Source organism: Myotis brandtii, unplaced genomic scaffold (assembly GCF_000412655.1).
Source record: "Myotis brandtii unplaced genomic scaffold, ASM41265v1 scaffold1554, whole genome shotgun sequence".
In the NCBI taxonomy this organism is placed as follows: domain Eukaryota; kingdom Metazoa; phylum Chordata; class Mammalia; order Chiroptera; family Vespertilionidae; genus Myotis; species Myotis brandtii.
Window position 1 is genome coordinate 114,627 of NW_005355638.1, and position 3,690 is coordinate 118,316.

The following is a 3,690-nucleotide window of genomic DNA, read 5'->3' on the forward strand; positions in this document are numbered from 1 at the left end:
CAGGGAGTCCAGCCCCCAGGGCTGGCTCAGGGGTTGAGCACCGACCTATGAACCAGGAAGTCAAGGTTCCCTTACCTGGCATGTGGTCAGGGCACCTGCCCGGGTTGGGGGCTCCATCCCCGGTGGGGGGCGTGCAGGGGGCAGCCGATGGGTGGTTCCCTCTCATCACTGATGTTTCTCTCTCCCCTGTTCTTCTGTGAAATCAATAAACATATATTTAAGTAAATAAAGTGGCTAATCTCTGCAGGCTCCCTCTACTTTCTTGTCTTTGGAATGTTTGGGGCCCTCTGACGTCTTCCATTCATTTAGTTGCTTTTCTTTTTTTTTTTTAAGAAATGCTATTGGATATTTGCATTATTTATATTATTTTTATTGATTTCAGGAGGGAGAGGGAGAGAGAACCATGGATCGGCTGCCTCCTGCACGCCCCCCCACTGGGGATGGAGCCCACAACCCAGGCCTGTGCCTTGACCTGGAATCGAACCGTGACCTCCTGGTTCAGGCTGACACTCAACCACTGAGCCACACCGGCCGGGCCGGTTAGTTGCTTCTTGAGGCTGTTTCCAGCTCAGAGCCGTTGCTGCTCTGTGCCACGACTAGAGTGGCGTGGGCTTGCCAAAGAGCCTGGAAAAACAGCTCCATGAATGCCTGGGTCTCCCCGTCAGGGGCTCTCATCACTCTTACAATCCACACGAGCCGCCCACAGCGGCCTGCAGGGCTCCCCTTCCCTCCTCAGGACACCCACCAGCCGGTCTTGAACTTGCCAGACTCCTGCCCCTTCTGCAGCCTTTCCCTGGCCCCGTCCCCAGGTCTCTGCGGGGCGGCCTCTCTGCACCCTCCCTGTGCCTCAGGGGCACCTCTCAGGGGGACCTGTCCAGGCTTTAGTTCCAGCCCTGGCCCCGAGGGGCCCCAACTCTTTACCAGCTCTTTTACTGATTGATTTTTAGAGAGAGAGGGGAAGGGAGAAAGAGAGAAGCATCAATTTGTTGTTCCACTTAATTGCATACATCAATTGCTTTCTAAAAATATATATATATTTTATTGATTTTTTAAAAATATATTTTACTGGTTTTTTACAGAGAGGAAGAGAGAGGGATAGAGAGACACATGGATGAGAGAGAAGCATCAATCAGCTGCCTCCTGCACACCTGCACACCCCCTACTGGGGATGTGCCCGCAACCAAGGTACATGCCTTTGACTGGAATTGAACCTGGGACCCTTCAGTCCGCAGGCCGACGCTCTATCCACTGAGCCAAACTGGTCAGGGCGAGGAGAGAGCTTTTTAACAAATAGTATGTAAATGCTGCTAGTGATATGGAGTCTTAAGAAGCATACTAAACCGTTCTTCCCTAATCCCTTTCCTTCTGTATGAGTGATTTACTCCTGAAGTCCAAAAGTCATTGAATAATTGTCAAGTTCTACTTGTGAATATGGAGTAGTAGAAAACCGCTCAATAGTCCTGCAGAATTTGCCACATTCTAGATTTTGCTATCTCTGCGCCCTGACCTTGGCTGTGACCTTGAGCAAGGCCCTTGCAGCCCGAAGCCCGTGTTCTCGGTTATAAAAGAGGGATCGTGACCTCGTCTCGTCTGCATTGAGGAAACGGGAAAGGACACGTGGGTGACGTGTGCGCCCCAGTGTCCAGTTCCCACGGAGACCCGAGGGGCTGGGCGCGCGTGCGGAGGCGGGAGGAGGCCTGGGGTTTACCTTTGGGTTCACAGCGCGTGCAACCGGCTTCCCACCGACTGTGAGCGAATCCGCTTTCCTGTTCAGGAGACTCCGTTTCATCCGAACGGGGAGCCCAGCCCCCAGGGCTGGCTCAGGGGTTGAGCACAACTCCTGTTCACATGGAGGAAGCCTACATGGCCATGAACTTGGTCTAAACAAGCTTCCAGAGAACATGGCATCCATGAAAGAGAAAAATAAAAGAACAGAAGCACAGCCGAAGTACTGAGGAAGAAATCACTAAGAAATTGTTATGTGGTCAGGGCACCTGCCCCGGTTGGGGGCTCGATCCCCGGTGGGGGGCCGATGGGTGGTTCCCTCTCATCACTGATGTTTCTCTGATGAAGTGATAGGAAAAAATAGTAAATAAAGTTTGAAAACATGTGAGAGAACTGAAATGCATAAATATGTCACAATACCTATTTATATACTGTAGATGAGGCCCCTAGAACCTCTCCCCTGTTCTTCTGTGAAATCAATAAATATATATTTAAGTAAATAAAGTGGCTGTAATCTCTGCAGGCTCCCTCTACTTTCTTGTCTTTGGAATGTTTGGGGCCCTCTGACGCGTAAGAAATGCAAAAAATGCACTGTTAACAGTTCAATTCTCAAGTTGCCCTCCTTAAAAATCACACTGCCCCCCTACGGGGCGTGTGCCCCCGGTGGGAACACTGGGTTGGGGTGACCAGGGACAGCACGTGCCCTGACTCCTAAGACCTTTCTCCGTCTGAACGTCCGGTGTTGAACGAGTTAGCGAAGCTTTGGCTGAACCTCTCTGCGTGGTCACTGTGTCCACAGGCCTTTCTGGGTGTGGAGCTTCCCTTCGGACCAGACAGACTTTTGGTTAAAGGCTTGTCCACATGAGCTACATTCAAGACGCGTCTCCTCTGTGGACTTTCTGGTGCTGAACGAGGCTGAAACGCAGGCGAAAGGATTTCCCACAATCACCGCACTCCCAGGGCGTCTCTCCGGGGTGAGCCCTCCGATGTTTAACCAGGCTGGACCTGTAGCGAAAGCTTTTCCCACAGTCCCCGCACTCATAAGGCCCGGCTCTGGTGTGCACCCTCCGGTGCTTGACCAGGCTCGAGTTCTCACCGAAGAGTTGGCCACAGTCCTGGCACTGAAAAGGCTTTTCTCCAGTGTGAACTTTGCGGTGCTGCATGAGGCTACAGCTTTGGCTAAAAAACTTCCCACAGTCCCTGCACTCATAAGGCCTTTCTCCAGTGTGGACTTGCCAGTGAGTAGTGAGGCTGGCCTTGTGGCTAGAGAATTTCCCACATTCAGTGCACTCATAAGGCCTCTCTCCAGTGTGAACCCTCTGGTGTTTCATGAGGCCCGAGCTGAAGCTAAAGGATTTCCCACATTCGCTGCACTCGAAAGGCCTCACCCCAGTGTGGACCCTGTGGTGCTGGATGAGGGTGGAGTGATGCCGGAAGGCTTTCCCACACTCCCTGCACGTGAAGGGCTTCCCTCCGGTGTGAATTCTCCGGTGTTGAACCAGGTCTGCCTTGCGGCTGAAGGATTTTCCGCATTCGCTACAGCCGTAAGGCCTTTCACCCGTGTGAACTATTTGGTGCACGAAAAGGTTGGGCTTATGGCTAAATGCCCTCCCACACTCGCTGCACTGGAACGGCTTTTCTCCGGTGTGCGGCCTCTGGTGCTCCACCAGCAAGTATTTCTGACCACAGGCTTTCCCACACTCCTGCACTTGTATTGCCTTCTTTGGGGGTGATGTTGGGCGGCCCTGCATGGCACCCCTGTACTGTGAGTCTCCTGCTGCCTGAGACCAGTGCCGGCTGGAGAGTCCTTCTGACCTCGTGCCCCCTCTTCTCCTCCTAAGGGCTTCTCTCCACAGTGCAGCTTCCGGGGTTGGCGGCGGTTCGCTCTGGGCACTCCTCCTGCAGGAACACTCTCCTCCGCCTCTGCTCCGTGCCCTCAGCCTGAAAGCAGAGACGTGATGACGC

The 3,690-nt window shown here is 53.1% G+C and overlaps 1 long non-coding RNA gene and 1 pseudogene across 1 annotated transcript in view; both read right to left on the reverse strand.

Annotated features, from left to right (window-relative positions):
* LOC106725319 overlaps positions 1 to 1,829 on the reverse strand; it is a 3,248-nt gene extending 1,419 nt beyond the window's left edge. Inside the window, exons 1-2 of the long non-coding RNA XR_001361184.1 lie at positions 1,709 to 1,829; positions 1,508 to 1,590 (exon numbers count right to left, since the gene is read on the reverse strand). This is a non-coding gene — a long non-coding RNA (uncharacterized LOC106725319). The remainder of the gene's footprint in view (positions 1 to 1,507; positions 1,591 to 1,708) is intronic.
* A 472-nt stretch (positions 1,830 to 2,301) lies between these two features.
* Positions 2,302 to 3,690, reverse strand: part of LOC102259960 — a 2,733-nt pseudogene continuing 1,344 nt past the window's right edge.